This window comes from Giraffa tippelskirchi, chromosome 9 (assembly GCF_054371585.1).
Source record: "Giraffa tippelskirchi isolate mGirTip1 chromosome 9, T2T-mGirTip1v1.2.pri, whole genome shotgun sequence".
NCBI classification, from domain to species: domain Eukaryota; kingdom Metazoa; phylum Chordata; class Mammalia; order Artiodactyla; family Giraffidae; genus Giraffa; species Giraffa tippelskirchi.
The window spans coordinates 116,107,176-116,128,563 of NC_137283.1; the positions used below are offsets into that span (position 1 = coordinate 116,107,176).

Below are 21,388 nucleotides of genomic sequence, written 5' to 3' on the forward strand. Positions count from 1 at the left end.
TTGAGCAGAATATTGTCAATAATCTCAAGTTCGTCACTTGTCTTTCTATCCTCATTACTTTCTTCAAGTCTCTGAGCACTTTGTCAAATGTAAATGGATGTCTTTAAACATGCTCCTAAAAATACCATTTAAATGCCACTGAAAAAAAGCTTTACTAACACTTTAACAGATAAAACCTTATCATAGACTAACCAGCTATGTGCAAATATAATGTAAGGAAGTTCACCTAATGAAAGGAAAAGTCAACTGATTTTTCATGTTAAGACATTCTATATCATAATGATTCATAGTTGCTAAGACAGCATACATGATAATCTATGATTATTCTTCAAAAACTTGGGGAAAAAAGTATAAATTGTTGTACTGATCTCATTGCTAATGGTTAGTTTTTGACATAAGCACCTGTGAATGTTTGAAATGAATGTATATGCCAAGGCCCCTTAAAGAATATAAAAGATATCAGCAACTCATAGTCACCCAAAATAAACTAAAGGCAGTTGTTTCCTGGAACCACTGTGTCTTCTTTGGTGCTTGGCATTGTGACAAAGCTTGGAAGACAGCTCTACTGCGTGTGTTCCACCTGTCTCAAAACTGAGGAGAAAGTAGTGAGTATTTCTGGTTGCTCATTTTTGGTTTTGGCACCAACATGGTTTCTGAATGAGCTTAATAGTAATTTTAATACAAAATATTAGATATCTGATGTTTGGGGGGAAAAAAACCCATGAAAGTAATTAAAATTGATCAATTTAATTCATTGGTCATTTATTTTAAAATAAATGCTCTTTTACTGATTAGGGCTTCCCTGGTGGCTCAGAGGTTAAAGCGTCTGCCTGCAATGTGGGAGAACTGGTTTGATCCCTGGGTCGGGAAGATCCCCTGGAGAAGGAAATGGCAACCCACCCTAGTATTCTTGCCTGGAGAATCCCATGGATGGAGGAGCCTGGTGGGCTACAGTCCACGGGGTCACAAAGAGTTGGACACGACTAAGCGACTTCACTTTCACTTTTATACTGATTATAAAAATCATTCTGAAATAGGGCTGGTGTCAGCAGTGGAGAATGATTTTTAATCATTTAGAAACTGAGAGCCATATAATACAAGTCACTGAGGTGCAATTCAGCAGCCATGAGAAGGCAAATGGAGACTTATTAATAAACAAAGTTTTGGGGCTTAGACCTGGAGAAGGAGTTGTGATGTGCAGGAAACCATTATAACACCACTCCGGCCGTGTTCTCTGGCCACTGCTGCTATCCTTACGGAGCACATTAAAGATCCAAAACCATGACTGACTCCAAGTACTTCACAACCAATAAAAAGGGAGAAATCTTTTAATTAAAGGCTGAACTCAACAATGAAAAGAGAGAAAAGAGGAAGGAGGCTGTGAAGAAAGTGATTGCTCCTGTGACCGTGGGGGAAGATGTTAGCTCTCTCTTTCTCCAGAAGTAGTGAACTATATGCAGACGGACAAGCTGGAACTGAAGAAGTTTGTGTATCTCTACTTGATGAACTATGCCAAGAGTCAGCTAGACATGGCCATCATGGCTGTCAACAGCTTTGTGAAGGACTATGAAGATCCCAATCCTCTGATTCGAGCCTTGGCAGTCAGAACCATGGGGTGTGTCTGGGTGGACAAGATTACAGAATATCTCTGTAAGCCCCTCTGCAAGTGCCTAAAGGATGACAATCCCTGCGTCCGGAAGACAGCAGCCGTCTGTGTGGCAAAACTCCATGACATCAATGCCCAGATGGTGGAAGATGAGGAATTTCTGGATTCTCTGTGGGATCTCATAGCAGATTCAAATCCAATGGTGGTAGCTAATGCTGTAGCAGCATTGTCTGAAATCAGCGAATCTCACCCCAACATTAACTTACTCGATCTATATCCACAGAGCATTAATAAGCTACTGACAGACCTAAATGAGTGCACCGAATGGGGCCAGATTTTCATCCTGGGCTGCCTGTCTAATTACAGTCCTAAAGATGACCCGGAGACACAGAGCATCTGTGAGCAGCTAACTCCCTGGTTATCTCATGCCAACTCAGCAGTGGTGCTCTCAGCAGTAAGTGTCCTAATGAAATTTCTTGAGTTGCTACCCAAGGACTCTGACTACTACAATATGCTGCTGAAGAAGTTGGCCCCTCCACTTGTCACTTTGCTGTCTGGGGAGCCAGAGGTGCAATATGCCTGAGGAACATCAACCTAATTGTCCAGAAAAGGCCTGAAATCTTGAAGCAGGAAATAAAAGTTTTCTTTGTAAAGTACAATGATCCCATCTTTGTGAAACTAAAGAAATTGAACATCATGATTCGTTTGGCATCCCAAGCCAACATTACTGAGGTTCTGGCTGAACTGAAAGAATATGCCACAGAGGTGGATGTTGACTTCGTGTGCAAAGCTGTGCAAGCCATTGGGTGGTGTGCCATCAAGGTGGAACAATCTGCAGAGCACTGTGTGAGCACGTTGCTGGACCTCATCCAAACCAAAGTAAATTGTGTGGTCCAAGAGGTGATTGTTGTCATCAGGGACATCTTCCACAAATACCCCAACAAATATGAAAGTATCATTGCCACACTGTGTGAGAACTTAGATTCACTGGATGAGCCAGATGCTCGAGCAGCTATGATTTGGATTGTGGGATAATGTGCTGAAAGAATTGACAATGCAGATGAGGTACTAGAGAGCTTCCTGGAGGGTTTTCATGATGAAAGCACCCAAGTGCAGCTCACTCTGCTCACTGCCATAATGAAGCTGTTTCTCAAGAAATCATCAGAAACACAGGAGCTGGTATAGCGGGTCTTGAGTTTGGCAACACAGGATTCTGATAATCCTGACCTTCAAGACCAGGGCTATATTTATTGGCACCTTCTCTCAACTGATCCTGTCACAGCTAAAGTAGTCTTGTCTGAGAAGCCACTGATTTCTGAGGAGAGAGATCTTACTGAGCCAACTCTATTGGATGAGCTAATCCGCCACATTGGTCCTTTGCCCGCAGAGTTCCATAAGCCGCCCAATGCTTTTGTGGAAGGAAGTCATGGAATCCATCGCAAACCCTTGCCAATACATCATGGGAGCACTAATGTGGGTGACAGTCCTGTTGGCACCACTGCCACTAACCCAGAACAGCCTCAGGTTATCCCCTCCCAGGGTGACCTTCTGGGGGATCTTCTAAACCTTGACCTTGGTCCCCCAGTCAATGTGCCACAGGTATCTTTCATGCAGATGGGAGCAGTGGATCTCTTGGGAGGAGGACTAGATAGTCTGGTGGGACAGTCCTTCATCCCATCATCAGTGCCTGCAACCTTTGCTCCTTCCCCTACTCCTGCTGTGGTCAGCAGTGGTCTGAATGACTTGTTTGAACTCTCCATGAGGATAGGCATGGCACCTGGTAGATTTGTGGCTCCTAAGGCTGTCTGGCTGCCTGCGGTAAAGGCTAACAGTCTGGAGATTTCAGGAACATTTACTCACCCCAAGGGCACATCTATATGGAAATTAACTTCACCAACAAATCTCTGCAGCACATGACAGACTCTGCAATCCAGTTTAACAAGAATAGCTTTGGTGTCATCCCCAGCACTCCTCTGGCCATCCATACACCACTGACACCAAACCAGAGCATTGATGTCTCTCTGCCTCTCAACACCTTGGGCCCAGTCATGAAGATGGAGCCTTTGAAAAACCTGCAGGTGGCTGTGAAAAACAATACTGATGTTTTCTACTTCAGGTGCCTCATCCCACTCAACGTGCTTTTTGTACAAGACGGCAAAATGGAGCACAAGGTTTTCCTTACAACATGGAAGGATATTCCCATTGAAAATAAACTTTGGTTTCAGATTAAGGAATGTCATTTAAATGTTGACACTGTTCCCAGCAAGTTGCAAAACAACAATGTTTATACTATTGCCAAGAGGAATGTAGAAGGGCAGGACATGTTGTACCAATCCCTGAAGCTCACTAATGGCATTTGGATTTTGGCCGAGCTACGTATCCAGCCAGGAAACCCCAATTACACGCTGTCGCTGAAGTGGAGACCTCCCAAGGTCTCCCAGTACATCTATCAGGTCTACAACAGCATTTTGAAAAACTAATAGACTGGTCCGGTGCCCTCCGGCCACGCTGTGATTGGTGCAGGCTAAGAACTCTTAACTGAAAGAAATTGTTATCGCCATGTAGAATCTGAACCCGAACACACTGAGGCCACCCACCAAGGTAGTGACTAGTTTAACCTGTGTTAATGTTAGGGCACTGCCTGTTGGGTAGTTTTAGCTTCCTGTGAACATCTGTAACCACTGCTTCAATCACTTCCCACCTCGTGCCACCTGCTGCTATCTGTCCGTACTTGTAGGCTTCTCCATGCTGTCCTTACAGTGGCTGGCAGTTTTGAGTGTACTTTGATATTCTGTAATCAAGAGTTCGTTCAAAAGCAGAAAAAGACAAAAGAAATACTAAGCAAGGAAAAGTGTCACTGAAACATAAACTGCACTTTACCTTTCCGGTGCTTGCTTCCTTATGGCTCTCCTCACACTCCACGCAGATTCTAGTGCTCCATTCATTCGCATCCGGTGGCAGCAGAGTCTGTCCAGGGACTTGAAGGTAAACCCTGATGCCAGAATGAAGGAGTAGCTGATACGCTCTCGGAGCCTCAGTGCTGGAGGGCAGCAGGGCGGATGCGGGGATGAAGTGAGCTTCCGGTGCCACACAGTCAACCTTCTGCTCTCTGACCCACTCCACACCTGTGTTGCTTAGGCTCCCAGGCAGTTGAGATCACCTCAGAGGGCCAAGCCATCCTTATCATCTCTCAAAAGACCGGGAAATGTGAGAACCCCTTGCCCCCCCTGGACACATTGGGTGCAGTCTGTCGAAGAGTGCTTCGTGCCCGGAACACCAGTCTGTTCAGCAGTGTTCACAGTTTCACCTGTGGGTACTGCTGCTGCCCGGCACCAGGGATTCAGGGTCCATGACCGAGACTGCTTCTCAGATGCCCCTGCTCTCATCAGAGGCTCCCGGGTCCAAGGCCTCATGCAGGACTCAGACCTGAAAGTGAGCCCAAGAGGAGGAATCTTAGAAAACAGCAGAAACTAGCCCTCAACCGTGTTGCAAGTGAAGTGACCCTGCCTCATACCACTTGCAAAGCTACGAGGAGCAGGTCCCCCAAAGCAGTTTCTTAAGTCTTGAGACTCTCCACGAGAAGAATTCCTGGGGTGAAGGACGGGAACCCCTCAGGCACGCGAAGAACAGGAAATGGCACAGGCTGACGGGTGGGAGGTGGGTAGGTTGGTGACAGGAGGGGTAGAAAAGCAGGTGGGTTAAACTCCGTGGTTGGGAGATTGCTCGTGGAGTCAGTGGGATACAAGCAGTGAAGAAGGTCCCCACTCCAAACGCAGTGTTCTCGCCTCAAAGCAAACTGCAGTTGCAAGCAGCAGAGCTTGTGGCAGGGTAAGCAGACAGTGTGGTACCGAGACGTGTCCATCGGCCCCTGAAACCCGGCTTCTCTCAGCCTCCTCGGCAGGCATGGGCAACAGCTGGAGTTCTCAGCTGACCTGACGGAGCTGGTCTGCCAGCCCTTCGCTCCTTGGAGAGGCTCCCTCCCGGTTTGCCTCTGAGCAGTTGGGAAGGGATTCTGCTCCACGGAAAGGACCTCTCTCCTGAAGAGACAGAGCCTGTTGCCCCCACCGCAGTGTCCCTTGGGGCCCATTTCGAGCTTGGCCGAACACGGGGACGAGTGGAGGTTGCCCCGCAGTCCCCTATTCGCCACCACAGCCTGTCTCTGTAATGTCAGCCGGTGTCTCACAAAGGGCACGGGAAGCACACACACACACCCAGAACTCTTGCTGGTAGATTCGCTGAGTGTCTGTCCTCGTCCAAGCTTTTTCATGTGTCTGCATTGTGAACCTTGGGACGGGAGAGAAGGAAGAGGGGGCTAAGTGTTGCCCTAAAAATACTTATCATTCTTTTGTTGTTGGGATCTGTTCTAGGAGAGGGTCAGGGAAGCTTGACTTTGTCTTCATCAATAAACTCTCATTTACACACACCCCAAAATAAAAAATAAATAAGCAAAGTTTGAGAGAGTCCGATTGATTGGTAAGGCTTAAAAGCCATTGTCAACTGTTGTAAGAGTTCATTTCAGGTTTATAGCAAATCTAGGATTTACACAAACTGCCCTGAATAACTTAAAAGAATTCCAAAATGTACCTTCTATAGCAGGGATCCCCAACCTCCAGGATCTAATGCCTGATGATCTGAGGTGGAGCTGATGTAATAATAACAGAAATAAAGGGCACAATAAATGTAATGCACTTGAATCATCCCCAAACCATCCCCCTGCCCTGGTCCATGGAAAACTTGTTTTCCATAAAACCAGTCCTTGGTGCCAAAAAGGTTGGGGACAACTGTTCTATAGGATATTATTAGGACTCTCTCTCCTTTCTGCTCAGTCGTGTCCAACTCTTTGCAACCCCACGGACTGTGGCCTGACAAGCTTCTCTGTCCATGGAATTTCCCAGGCAAGAATCCTGGAGTGGGTTGCCATGCCCTCCTCCAGGGGATCTTCCCAATCCAGGTACCAAATCCACATCTCTCCTCTCCTGCACTGGCAGGCAAATTCTTTACCACTGCACCACCTGGGAAGCCATATAAAGGTACAAAAATAAAATGAGTTTGGGAAGACATGGATTAATGCAGTCCTTCTCAGAGCCTTTAATCTATCACTGTGGATTATGACTCTGAAAGAAGGAGTGAGGGAATTACTTAATATACAATGTGTCTCAAACTCTTTTGACCAATATAACAGTTATCTATTTCCACAATAATTCTGGATGAGCCATTCTAAACTCAGTGGCTTAAAACAACCATTGTTTGCGCTCACAGACTAGCAGTTTGACTGAAACAGCTCTGATTCAAATTGCAGGTCTATGGATCTTGTGTTCCATACTCCTCTTGCTCTCCTCAGCCCAGCAGCCTTCTCCTCAGGCAGTGGCAGAGGTTCAAATGACGTAATGAAAAAGCATGTGATCTCTTAAGTCCCAGTCTGAGGATCATCACAATATCTCTCTAGTCTACATTCAAAGGGACAAAGCAAGTTCAGACAACCAAGTCCAGAGTCAAGAGTTGATAAAATATGCTCTCTCCATAATGACATCATTGCAAGGAAGTAGATTTGAAGAGGAGTAAAAGATCTGAAACCAACCATCCAACCTATCATAATCATAGAACCCTTTGTTTATAGATCATCTCGTGGCAGTAGTGTTCTACAGAACACACTTTCAGAAACACCGTGATATCTCATTAGTGATTGTGTGATGTTCCTGTTAGTGGGAACAGAACACAGCAACATCCTGAGATGCAGCCATCTCAGAGATGTTTTTAAATCTCACAGTCTAAACGGGCATCTGTTAGTTTCCTAACAGGAAAGAATTCTTCCATCTAATGGGACTTTAAAATCCCTCCTACTGTCACAACTCACTAGGAACTCAACCCCAAGAGTGAATATGAACACAATACGTTCAGTTGAGAGACAGCACTTCTCAATAGCGCCATCCAGAACACTGTCAGGGCTTTGGAGGGAGGCAGATCCTTCTATAGGGGTGGATGATTACGACTCACTTCTCAGAAGCTGTGCTCAAGTAAGTGTAAAATCAAAGACCAAGTTGACAGCAGGTGGATCTAGGAGAGAAGTGACATCCCAGCCCAGGCCAGGGTCCTCAGAAGAAAGCCACCCTAGGTCTATGAATAGTCCCTTAATGTGGAGGAAGAGACCCCAGGACCCCCTGTGTGCCCTTGCAATCCATGCATACATGTGTGGAGTAAATTGAACTTCATTTGCATCAGCATGTGTGGTCTATCATCTCATTCATTTCTTTCATTATTTTTATAAGACCAGAATCAATAGACCACACCAAAAATTTCTGAACCAGATGATAAGCATAATCAGAAGTCTGTGTTCTTCTGGGACAAAAAAACAGTGGGACAAAATCAGGTCAGCAGCAGCTCCTACTCTAACCACCAGCCCAGTTTCCAGCTTAGAAAAAAAGGCACGAATATCCAGGGGCCAGGTTTTAACTCTGAATTCCAGCTCCCCTCCTGCTGTTTAAAGGAAGTAACACCATCAAAAGAACTCACAGTTTAGGGTAACAACCACACGGGATTCTATTCTACTTCACTGCTTATTGTCTATTTAACTTTAAGCTCACTTTCTTTATTAGCAAAATGGGTAACACCCATTCTGTGCACCTTCCAGCATTGTTACAAAAATAAATAATATATGTAACGACACTTTTCAAAGTATATATAAAAGTGCCACCATAATGTTAGATAAGGTCACATATCCACCATCAACATCTAGGGAACTGTCAAACATAAACAAAGGTGCAATTAAATATCATATGGTGATGTTTTCCTGAATAGTGGTCTCTCACACAGGCCTTTTAGCTACCAACGCCAAGTAAAACACAATGCAACATATTGGGCTATTTTTTTTTAATGCTTTCTTCACTTTTACAATATGGCAACAATAAAAAGATTTATTCATCCCTCATTTAGAGTACACAATCAGATAGAATTTGCTTGTCATCATCATTATCAATCACTGGAACAAAGAATTGGAGTGGCAAATATTATTGCAGAGGCCCCTGTTTTTTTTAAGAGAGATGCTTCCAGGTAAGAACTATAAGACAAGCTACCCTTGAGTTCACACGGACAAGACTCAAAATCTTGTCAGGAAAAGTTGAACAGAGAAATAAACTTCAAGAATTTCACTTGGAGAAAATGTAAGGTTTACAAACACACAGTGGACTACATTTTTATATTATCAGAAAAATAGAATATGCTTGTCAACAAGGGTATTGCCATAGAAGTTTTGATAACAGATAAGAACCAACCTAAGAGATAGATCAGGTGGTTGGTTTCTTTTCTTTCTTCTCAAAGATGTTGTGATGAAATCTTGTTTATCATACTTCCTAATAACCCTCACATCCTTCTAAAATCTTGGCCACTATGTCTCCCACTTTAAATTCTCTTAAAGTTCTCTTTCAATTCTTTTTCTCATATTCATTCCTTTGGTTTTCTGTGAGAGATTTTAGGGCAGGTACTCATTCAAAGGCAAAATTTTTTTTTTTTTGCATACAGCACTAACTCTAAGGTCACTTCCAGTTCTAAAATGTATAATCAATGACACTACAAGTGTTTTTTAAAACTCTGATCTGTTGAATTTCTAAGTGAGTTTCTTTAATCTTTCAAATTTTTCTGATTTTTCTAATTTAATGTGTAGACATATGACATTTCATCACATCATTCTGACCACTCAGATTACAGAAGGAGGAAAGATTGTAAAAGGTGCTGTAACTCCCATTATATCACTTGTTGAGCACTTACTACAAGCCAGGTCTGGTTTAAATGCTTTTGCATATGTCATCCCCATGAAGCCTTCCAGCATCCAGCAGAGGGAATTATTATTGACAGAACCCTCATTTTACAGAAGGAGCAGTTGAGGATTAGAGACACTAAGGAACCTGCCCAAGGATATACGCCTAATAGTAAATGACGACACTGGAATGGAATTGGGGCTGCCTATCTTCAGAACCCCATGAGGCTCTCTTGGGCAAGAAGTGGTCCAGCCTCAGCTTTATAAAAGCCAGCTTCTTCGCTAAGTAGCAACTGAGGCCAGTAGATTTGATCAAAGAGAAAACATGAAGCTCAAGCAGTTTTTCTGGGTTAATAGGGGTTCTTTTTGTGGTTTGGTTTGGTTTGCTTTGTTGTTGGTTTTTGTTTTTGTTGGTTGTGGTGGTTGATTTTTTTGTTTGGCTCTTTTTTTGAGATTTAAACTGGTTTAGCCAAAGTTCCTAAAAAGGGACTAACTCCTTGGAGACACTGTAAATTTCTTCTTTCCTCCTCCCCTCCCTCCTTCCTTCTCTTTAAACCCTTGGGACACCAGCAAACATTTGTCGAAATAAAAACAAGCTCGGATTTCTGTTCCTTCACACTTTAGCTGAAAACATCCAGAAATGTTCACAGGAACTTATGTGACTATCAGAGTGACTTATAACAACACAAGCTCCGCGAGAGCAAGATGTTTTAATATTTTATTTGCTACAGCCTCCCAAGCTCCTAGACGGGAGCCAAGCACACAGCAGGCGCTCAACAAAGATGCTCTGATTGGATGAAGCCAACTTTAAGCGGCAAGTGTGAGCTGGCCCTCTGGGGCTCCGGCCTGCTTCTTGATCCTGACACTCCCTTTAGAAATGGAGACGGGGTGGGCTCCCTACCTGTTGTAGACCATGCCCTGGGTTCCAGAACCTCTCTTTCCTCCCCATCTCTCCGCAGCGGGAAGCAGCTGCGGGCCGTCTGGCCACCAGAGCTTGTCTGCTAGAACTCCAGTCTTGCAGAGAAGAAGGGCGGACCGGGGGAGGACACAGAGCACTCAGGTTTCTGCGGGGCTGAAGCTCCAGGGCCGGGGCAGAGGCACTGGGCCCGCCGCGGGGCTCGGGGCTCGGGGCCCGCGCTGGGGACCGACAGGCCGGGCTCCACCCGCCGCTCCTCCCAGGGGCCGGTTGACCGACAGGTGCTGCATCGCACTGAGCAACTTCTCTCCACCCCCAAGATATAGAGTGGGCTTCTGCGGAGGTGCCGGCGGGACGGAGCGGAGAAGGGTGGGTGGCCAGTGGGCTTCATACACAGGAAAGAAGATGGAAACACAGATGGGAAAAGAAAAAGGCAGAATGGCTTTCAGAGAAGCAGCAGCCGCAGCTCAGAAAGCTGGAGCGCGCGGAGCTCGTGCATCCGGCGTCTTTCCGAGACGAAAAATGCTGAAAGAGAACGGCGAAGGCGAGGCATGGATCGCTGGGTTATGCTTCCCTAATCAGGGGTGCAGGGTGCCTTTTCTAAACTAGAAAAGCCAGAGATCCTCACCCAAACTGATGCCCTCGCCCCCTCAGCCCAAACCGTGTTCGCGCCTCTGGTCTCTTGGTTAACCTTGCATTACTCATCTGTCACATGGCGCGTGCAAGGTTGTCAGAACCCTGCCTATGCCCTTAGGAAGTTAGCAGCTGTCAGGGAACTGCAGAGAGCGGGGAGAAGGGAATGTGGGCGTTTACACATCAGCCCAGAGCTTCTCAGAGTCCTTGAGAAATTCTTTCTAAAAGTTCTTTCTTTAGCAATGAGAGAGAAATGCACTCTTTTAAACTTCTTAGTAAGGTTTTGCCCCAAAGTTTTATATCTTTATTTGTAGTGGAGTCTTCTTATTAAAAGGCCCCTGAAGCTACTACTAAAAGAAACAGGCATAAACATGCAATTGTCTTTTTTTTTTTTTCTTTCTAATTATTTTTTTTTTCTTTTATTTTTTTTTTATTTTTTTTTTTAATAAATTTATTTATTTTAGTTGGGGGCCAATCACTTCACAACATTGCAATAGTTTTTGCCATACATTGAGATGAATCAGCCATGGGTTTACATGTGTTCCCCCTCCTGGACCCCCCACCCACCTCCCTCCCCATCCCATCCTTCTGGATCATCCCATTGCCCCGGCCCTGAGCCCTTGTCTCATGCATCGAACATGGAATGGTGTTCTGTTTCACATATGATAATATACATGTTTCAATGCTATTCTCCCAGAACGTCCCACCCTCACCTTCTCCCTCAGAGTCCATAAAATTGTTCCATGCATCTGTGTCTCTTATTCTGTCTCGCATATAGGGTTATCGTTACCATCTTTCAAATTCCATATATATGCATTAGTATACTGTATTGTTGTTTTTCTTTCTGGCTTACTTCACCCTGTATAATGGGCTCCAGTTTCATCCATCTCAGTAGAACCGATTCAAATGTATTTTTTTTAATGGCTGAGTAATATTCCATTGTGTATATGTACCACAGCTTCCTTATCCATTCATCTGCTGATGGACATCTAGGTTGCTTCCATGTCCTGGCTATTGTAAACAGTGCTGCGATGAACATTGGGGTACACGCGTCTCTTTCAATTCTGGTTTCCTCGGTGTATATGCCCAGCAGTGGGATTGCTGGGTCATATGGCAGTTCTATTCCCAGTTTTTTAAGGAATCTCCACACTGTTCTCCATAGTGGCTGTACTAGTTTGCATTCCCACCAACAGTGTAAGAGGGTTCCCTTTTCTCCACACCCTCTCCAGCATTTATTGCTTGTAGACTTTTGGATAGCAGCCATTCTGACTGGTGTGAAATGATACCTCATTGTGGTTTTGATTTGCATTTCTCTAATAATGAGTGATGTTGAGCATCTTTTCATGTGTTTGTTAGCCATCTGTATGTCTTCTTTGGAGAAATGTCTGTTTAGTTCTTTGGCCCATTTTTTGATTGGGTCGTTTATTTTTCGGGAATTCAGCTGCAGAAGTTGCTTGTATATTTTTGATATTAATTGTTTGTCTGTTGCTTCATTTGCTATTATTTTCTCCCATTCTGAAGGCTGTCTTTTCACCTTGTTTATAGTTTCCTTTGTTGTGCAAAAGCTTTTAATTTTAATTAGGTCCCATTTGTTTATTTTTGCTTTTATTTCCAATATTCTAGGAGGTGGGTCATGGAGGATCCTGCTGTGATTTATGTCGGAGAGTGTTTTGCCTATGTTTTCCTCTAGGAGTTTTATTGTTTCTGGTCTTACATTTAGATCTTTAATCCATTTTGAGTTTATTTTTGTGTACGGTGTTAGGAAATGTTCTAGTTTCATTCTTTTACAAGTGGTTGACCAGTTTTCCCAGCACCACTTGTTAAAGAGATTGTCTTTTCTCCATTGAATATTCTTGCCTCCTGCAGAGAAATTTCACTGAACTTAGCTCGGTGCAAATGTGGATGCCAGGTGTTTTCAATGAATGTTTTCTAATTGTTCTAATGTTGCATTTTCTATTTAACCTGTTTCCTAATATAACTTGTGGGCAGAGATGTGGAAAGGGGGTACCACCTGACTGGTCGACAGGATTGGGAGCCCACTATTTGTTTTTCATTTGGATCATGACATCTGTTTTATGTCACAATTGAATTGGCCTTTTGCAGAGCAGACATGCCCTCATCTATTGCCTTGTGGCTATGACAAGATAGTTACAAGGTCAGGACTGCTTAACTCCTAGCCTAGCACAGCTTGTTAAACTGCACAGAGTAATATATTCCAAGAAAAGAGCTTGGGAAACAAAGAACCATCAGTGTGCAGCCCACTCAGTTTCTGAAATATTAATGTTGATTGTTAAACAGAAATTGAGATTGAGTAGGAAAACCATCAGGCACCTTAAAGAGGAACCTGGTCTATGGGGTCACACAGAGTCGGACACGACTGAAGCGACTTAGCAGCAGCAGCAGCAGGTATAGTCCTATGAGTCCAAGATGCTACGAGGGAACAAATTTCGTGTTTGGTGTCAGCCTGCTTTCCTCAAATCCCAGAAATGGATTTGGGGAGAGGATTACTGCAATCTAGCGATACATCTCAGAGAAGGCAACGGCAACCCACTCCAGTACTCTTGCCTGGAAACTCCCATGGACGGAGGAGCCTGGTAGGCTGTAGTCCATGGGGTTGCGAAGAGTCAGACACAACTGAGTGACTTCACTTTCACTTTTCACTTTCATGCATTGGAGAAGGAAATGGCAACCCACTCGAGTGTTCTTGCCTGGAGAATCCCAGGGACGGCGGAGCCTGACGGGTTGCCGTCTGTGGGGTCGCACAGGGTCAGGCACGACTGAAGCGACTTAGCAGCAGCAGCAGCAGCAGCAGCAGTGATACGTCTAGCATCTTGTTACAGTTGAGCCTGCACTTCTTAACACAAGTGATGAGCTAAATGTGTAAGGTGCAGCAGTTGTTCCACAAGACACCAAATTTCCCACCAGACATCAAATTTCCCAGTTAACTAGATTGGTCTCAGAGTACGATATGGGGGTTCCCTCTACAGAACCTTTGAAAGCCCACTAGATCCAGTGGTCAGGGCAGTGTCTGGTCAGAGGCCCTAGGTGCCCTGGAAAAGAGAGTCACAGCTCCAATCCACAAAGGACAAATAGTGGGACATGCCCCGAAGACACTGGAACACTTCTTTCTACTTGTCACCATGACACTCCCTCCTGCATGCCACCCAGAAGGAACCAAGGCTTTCACTTACCTCGCATCCCACACTCAGCCACCCCCAATTCCCTCTGCATTTATTTTTAACATTCTGATCCTCAGAAGTGGAATGAAATAAATACAGGTGGGGGAAATTGGAAAGAACAGGAGATGGGGAAAGAGGGCTGAAGACTTGTTCATGCCTCAGGCCTGAGGAAAAGAAAGAACTTTTGTCAAAAGCCTACTCTGCTTTAAGCAATGTTTGGGTGCTTCATTGTATTTTTTTAATTAGTTTATTTATCTATTTAACTTTACAATATTGTATTTATTTTGCCATACATTGACATGAATCCTGTTAAATCCCCACAAGTGTGATGATAGAGAGTATCATTCTCCCACTTCACCAATGGGGAAACCATGGGTGGGAAAAATGAGGCTCAGAGAGGTTGGTGACTACTTGAAGTCACACAGCTAGAAAGTGACAGGGTTCAGATTAGGCCCTAAACTGTCTGATTCCTCCAGGAAGGTAGCATGCTTGACCTGTGAGGGTGGAGGAGGAAAGTGCGCGTGCCTCTGTCCTCCCTGTGTGTCTAGCTCCTGGCTACCCTGAAGAGTGGGAAGTTGGAATAAAACAAACAAAAGCTGAACCCCAGGGATATAGATACCTGGGTCTCTTACAGAGGGGCTGGGCCTCGCAGATGGTCTGCTCCCCTTCTCTCCCCATCCTCTATCTCCATGTCTACACTCTCTTATTCCTCTGACCCCAAACTAGGGGTCAAATGCTAGGGAACCCCAAATGCTAGGGTTCCAGAACCATTGACATGTATCCGTTCTCTCCCTGGGGTACCACCTTTTCAAACCATACCTGGGTTTCTTCTTTCTATCCCACGCTAACAGAATTGGGGATGTTATAAAGATCCCTTGACCAGTCCTGGTGTCTGAGTGATTCCCTTGGCCCAGCAAAGGGACCAAGTTTCCAGAGCCTTGAAGACAAGGGGTAACACCCCAAAACACGGACTCATTTTCCACTCTACCTTCTTTGGCCGAGCAGCTGCCAAGAACAAAGGCCACATCTCCCGATACCTGGCAAACAAATGCAGTATTGTCTCATGAATCAATTGCTTCTCTGAGGTGCCCACCAGTGTTTTGGGGGAGAAGCTTCGAGAACAAGTTGAGGAGCGGCTGTCCTTCTATGAGACTGGAGAGATTCCCCGAAAGAATCTGGATGTCATGAAGGAGGCAATGGTTCAGGCAGAGGAAGCGGCTGCTGAGATTACTAGGAAGCTCGAGAAACAGGAGAAGAAACACTTGAAGACGTTCGAAAAAGCTGGCTGCAATTGCCCTGGCTTCTTCAGAAAATAGTAGTGCCCCGGAGGAGTGTGAGGAGACAAGTGAAAGACCCAAAAAGAAGAAAAAGCAAAAGCCCCAGGAGGCTCCTCAGGAGAATGGAATGAAAGACCCATCTGTCTCTTTTTCCAAACCCAAGAAAAAGAAATCTTTTTCCAAGGAAGAGCTAGTTAGTAGTGATCTTGAAGAGACAGCTGGCACTGGAAGTCTTCCCAAGAGGAAGAAATCTTTTCTCAAAGAGGAACCAGTTAGTGACCCTGATGAGGCAGAAAACAAAAGGGTCCCCAAGAAAAAGCGGAAATTGTCTTCCAAGGAGGAGCCACTCAGCAGTGGACCTGAAGAGGCTACCGCCAGCAAGAGCAGCGGCTCCAAGAAAAAGAAAAAGCTCTGAAAGTTATCCCAGGAAAGTTAAAATGGACATCTTCCTAGTGGGGCATAATTTACAGAGGTATTCCCCATCCCATCCCCTAAAGCCCAATAAAAAAAATTTTTTTTAAAAGATCCCTTGAAATATAGCAGCAGATGCACATCTAAGGCCCAAACTAAGTGTGGCTTCAAGGTCTGCAGAGTGTAGGGATCCCCTGCCCAGGGTGGGAAGCAGGAGAGGGTAGATGACTGGAGATGCTTAGGCAGACTCAGGGGTCTCTGTCTTTGGAAAGGGCAGGAGGAAATGGAAAGGGAGGAGATGGAGAGGGAGAGAGAGAATGGTACTGATGCAGGGAAGACTTTACGATTATAGAGAAGTTTTTAAAAATTAGATTCAACTGTGTAAAAATTAATGTTAACAAAATGATAGTCTTTTAAAAAAAAATTTCCTGTGACTTAGAGCTAATTACCATGCATCACAGTAACAGTTGTATTTCATTAAATTTCAGAATAACTTGAGTACATTTTATTTAATTAATAAAACTCTTAACTCTTTCTGTATACTCAAGTAAACTAGAGTGGCTCACAGATCCAAGTGTTTGGCATGATTACTGATTGCAATAAACACACACACAAACATACATACAAATATATCCACACACTTCCATACAAAAGCAACTTGTTTCAGTGTGCCCTGCCCGGCCATGACAACCAGATGTTCCCAGGTAAGGTGACCTCTCCTTAGCATGAGAACAGTTCCCATTTCGTAGAGGATGATGGCGTATACTGACCTTCCTTTTGTCCATCTCACCCATCCGCGTGGGAGAGTTTGTGGTACTGAGAAGAACTCGTACACCTGGAAACTAGTATTTAACAAAGCTCCACAGTTGATTGAATAAAGCTGGCCAGTGTGCTTTTAGAATGCTTACTTTCTCATTAATTTATAGACAAACAATAAAATATAATAATCAGTATATAAATTGAAATAATCAAATTAATCAAAATATGGACCAAATATAAGCCACTATATTCATAAGCTGTGGAAAATTCTGAAAGAGATGGGCATACCAGACCACCTGACCTGCCTATTGAGAAACCTGTATGCAGGTCAGGAAGCAACAGTTAGAACTGGACATGGAACAACAGACTGGTTCCAAATAGGAAAAGGAGTACATCAAGGCTGTATATTGTCACCCTGTATATTTAATTTATATGCAGAGTATATCATGAGAAATGCTGGGCTGGATGAAGCACAAGCTAGAATCAAGATTGCTGGGAGAAATATCAATAACCTCAGATATGCAAATGACACCACCCTTATGGCAGAAAGTGAAGAAGAACTAAAGAACCTCTTGATGAAAGTGAGAGGAGAGTGAAAAAGTTGGCTTAAAGCTCAACATTCAGAAAACAAAGATCATGGCATCCGGGCCCATCACTTCATGGCAAATAGATGGGGAAACAGTGGAAACAGTGGCTGACTTTATTTTGGGGGGCTCCAAAATCACTGCAGATAGTGATTGCAGCCATGAAATTAAAAGACGCTTACTCCTTGCAAGGAAAGTTATGACCAACCTAGACAGCATATTAAAAAGCAGAGACATTACTTTGTCTAGTCAAGGCTATAGTTTTTCCAGTAGTCATGTGTGGATGTGAGAGTTGGACGATGAAGAAAGCTGAGCACCGAAGAATTGATGCTTTTGAACTGTGGTGTTGGAGAAGACTCTTGAGAGTCCCTTGGACTGCAAGGAGATCCAACCAGTCCATCATAAAGGAGATCAGTCCTGGGTGTTCATTGGAAGGACTGATGCTGAAGCTGAAACTCCAATACTTTGGCCACCTGATGCGAAGAGCTGACTCACTGGAAAAGACCCTGATACTGGGAAAGATTGAGGGCAGGAGGAGAAGAGGATGACAGAGGATGAGATGGTTGGATGGCATCACCAACTTAATGGACATGAGTTTGAGTAAACTCCGGGAGTTGGTGATGGACAGGGAGGCCTGGTATGCTGTGGTTCATGGGGTCGCAAAGAGTCAGACACGACTGAGCAACTGAACTGAACTGATGGTCATATGAGACTATTTAACGCTAGCAGATTTCTAGCAATGGACTCTCTTCTCAAAATAAAAAGCTCATAGATTAGGTGAGCAAAGAGTCAAGTGATTAAAAAAAAATTAATTGAAGCATTCTTAATGATTTTATGACTTGTTAGCAGCAGATTTTTTTCCCCAGATGATTTTTTCTGATATTTAACTTGAAAATAGTAACAGGTAGCCATAAAGCTGGTTCATTAGATTCATTTAATCCCATTATCATGACTATGGTTACTGAAAAATAGTTGAGGATGATTATTTCAGGATTTATTTCTAAAAATAATCGAAATTGTGTGAAATTGTCATTCAGATGTAAATAAACTCATCATCTGTTCTTTTGATTTATTCTCCATATCATGCTCCTCTTTGCCATATACATATTCTTATCACTTTTCAGACTTTTTAACACTTTCTTTTTTCTTTAAAAAAGTCTAATTTCCTTGAAACTCATTCCTCCTTTTGCTTGTCCTAGTCATCATGAATAAATTGTGTATGTATGAAGGTGTCAGTGTATATAGATGAACGATGTGTATCAGAATACATTAAACTGACATTGTCAGTCTTCTTTCAACACCAACCTCACAAGCATAAATTTCCTTTTTTTTTTTTTGAGAAAAAAATAATTTTCTTACAAAATGACATTCTCACTTAAGACCACTTTTCTGGGGTTATATTCCAAGTCAGTGTCAAAACTTGTGATTTAATATATGAGAAAGTTTTCTACCCAGAAAATTTCAAGGGAAAGTATTGATTACCTGGGTAGATGGAGTCACTCCAGAGGTACCATGTAAAGAAAGATAGGGATAGTGCAGGGTGTTTCCCGCAAAACAGTTTTTATTAAGTTAGTCTTATGTAAGCATTGGCATTTTTTTTTTTTTTGGCTGTACCATGTAACATGCAGGATCTTAGTTCCCTGACCAGGGATAGGACCCAAGTCCCTTGCAGTGGAAACATGGAGTCTTAGCCACTGGACTGCTGGGGAATTCCTTAAGCATTGGCTTTTGTTGTAATATTAGAGGGAGCTGACCTGGATATAAACGGCCCTTAGATATAATGAAATCATATTTAACAATTGAGACACTGTTTATATAAAAAGTTCTTTAAAATAACCTCCTGAGTAAATATTAATAATATTTAAAATATGAACAATTTAAAAATAATGTTTAAAAGTTTTCAACAGCTAATATTTACCAGCCATCAGTGAATTCATATTTTCTTCCTATATATTTAACTAATGAGTAGTGTCTATTAAGGACAGGAATATAAGCATATGGTACTTTGCAAACCTTGTGAAACACTAAATATTACTGGACATTAGCTTTTCACGTTTGGCAGTCATATACCTGGAGGTCAAGCAGGCCACCACCTGCCATAGCTAACAAGACAAGATGAAGAACAAGGAGATTATTTTCCTTGACATGAATTTATTATTCAACTGATGAATTTCTGAAGTTTGAAATTAAGTGAATTGACCAAGTAAGAAATTTCTTAAAAATATGACGGATTCACAAAATTTTACTTAGAATTTTCCCAGATGCATCAATTTGCCTTTACTTAGAATTCTAACATTTACAGCAGACGCTAAGTATTTGGTTTTGATTGACAACAGGGAAACAGTCACAGCCAAGATACCAGGGCTCTTACTCTGTCAGATTTTTACTGATATGAGTGAAAATTTTAGATTAAAGGTTGCAGTTTACTCTCAGAGCTCTTTCTACACATAGCATTATTTCACAGATAACTTCCTTCCCCACTCTCTGAAGTCCCCATCTTCCTTAGAGAAGTTGAGAGCTGGGAGATAAAATAAAGTAAGAGGTACAGAGAGACAGAAGGGTGAAGATGAAGAGATTTGAGTTGAGATTTAAATAGCCCAGGAGTTGTCACTAACATTTTTAACATTTGTTAAATGTTTTAAAAAATTAATGTATAGCCATATAGATTACACTCCCAAATTTTAGATGTGAGACTGTTAGTCTTGGAAACATACAGTGTGAATATTGCCTAAAACTTGGGGAGTAACATTCCTGTAGATTCTATTTGGAGGAGAGATATTGAAATACATAAATGATTTGGGAGATGATGGATATGCTATACATAATTCATTGGAAAAAGTTTGCGTATGTCTTAAACTTAAACCACTGTTTCCAAAAGTACATATGTTTGCCAAGCCTATTAATTTGAATATATAATCCATATTTTCTTTTTTAACTTTGTGAAAATGCTAAAAAAAGTTGTCATAAAAGTTAAATTTTCACCTCTTATCTTGAACGCTAGATTTTTGTGTATCTCCTCAAATCACCCTTAAACATCATATTTTTTCATGGCCTAATAACAGAATGAAAACTGGAATAAATCAATCATCTTGACTTTTTCAAATATCCACATTTGTTGTTTTAAAGACAACATGAGGTCACTGAGTGTGACTGTTTTTCTGCATGATATTTTTCAGAGTTCAGTCAGTCACCTATAACTGTTTTACCTGAAAATACTTCTTTTGCTAAGTTTTTGCATATATTTTGGCATCAAATTTCAGCATAACAAAAACACAAAGTTAACATTTATATTAGCTGATTTTTAAAGTTTGATGTAACTGAATAGAAAAGTGGGAAAATTAAGATGAAAATAGGTACTAACATTAAAAAAGAAGAAAGGACATAAATTTAGGTTATTCCCTTGAAACTACATTGTCGATGCCAGACTGCTTTGTAAAAACTATTTTTAATGAAGGAGTCTTTTGGGCCTAGAAAAGAAAACAACAGTCTCAAAGGCCCTTGTTGAATCATCTAACTTCGGGGAAAACAAAACAGAACTTTAGGTCCCACCCTGATGCTCCAGGCTGGTTGCATCTATCTGAGATTTATCACCCCCTGTCCAGAAACCTTCCACAGTTCAGTTAAGTTCAGTCACTCAGTCGTGTCCGACTCTTTGTGACCCCATGAATTGCAGCACACCAGGCCTCTCTGTCCATCACCAACTCCCCGAGTCTACCTAAACCCATGTCCATCGAGTCGGTGACGCCATCCAACCATCTCATCCTCTGTCATCCCCTTCTCCTCCTGCCCCCAATCCTACCCAGCATTAGGGTCTTTTCCAATGAGTCAATTCTTCTCATGAGGTGGCCAAAGTATTGGAGTTTCATCTTCAACATCAGTCCTTCCAATGAACACCCAGGATTGATCTCTTTTAGGATGGATTGATTGGATCTCCTTGCAGTCCAAGGGACTCGCAAGAGTCTTCTCCAACACCACAGTTCAAAAGCATCAATTCTTCGGCACTCAGCTTTCTTCACCATCCAACTCTCACATCCATACATGACCACTGGAAAAACCATAGCCTTGACTAGACGGACTTTTGTTGGCAAAGTAATGTCTCTGCTTTTCATTATGCTATCTAGGTTGGCCATAACCTTCCTTCCAAGGAGTAAGTGTCTTTTAATTTCATGGCTGCAATCACCATCAGCAGTGATTTTGAAGCCCAAAAAAATAAAGTCTGACACTGTTTCCCCATCTTCCACAAACCCCCTATAAATATGGAGCCCCCCGATCC

The 21,388-nt window shown here is 42.9% G+C and overlaps 1 pseudogene; it reads left to right on the top strand.

The window, feature by feature from the left end:
- Window positions 1-1,260: 1,260 nt before the first annotated feature.
- On the top strand, window positions 1,261-4,086 carry LOC145521110 (AP-2 complex subunit beta pseudogene; annotated as a pseudogene).
- The last annotated feature ends 17,302 nt before the right edge of the window (window positions 4,087-21,388 follow it).